The sequence below is a fragment of the Penaeus monodon genome, chromosome 15 (genome assembly GCF_015228065.2).
Source record: "Penaeus monodon isolate SGIC_2016 chromosome 15, NSTDA_Pmon_1, whole genome shotgun sequence".
Taxonomy (NCBI): domain Eukaryota; kingdom Metazoa; phylum Arthropoda; class Malacostraca; order Decapoda; family Penaeidae; genus Penaeus; species Penaeus monodon.
In genome coordinates this window covers 4,138,361-4,138,581 of record NC_051400.1, presented here as the reverse complement: position 1 = coordinate 4,138,581, position 221 = coordinate 4,138,361, and positions in this window count along the sequence as shown.

The following is a 221-nucleotide window of genomic DNA, read 5'->3' as shown; positions in this document are numbered from 1 at the left end:
GATTTTCCGCATTATTTAAAGACATTTTCCTTTAATTCCCATCATTACTTACGCTGTATTTATCAGAAATTATCCCAAACCTTTCTGTTTACGCTTGATATACAGCTTATCGGTCCTCTGTTCAATAAACAACCCTGACAGGAAGTTGGGAGATAATACCCTGACCTTCAACCCTGTGTTATGTGTCCCTGTCGGACAATAGTCTACATCTAGGATCCCCT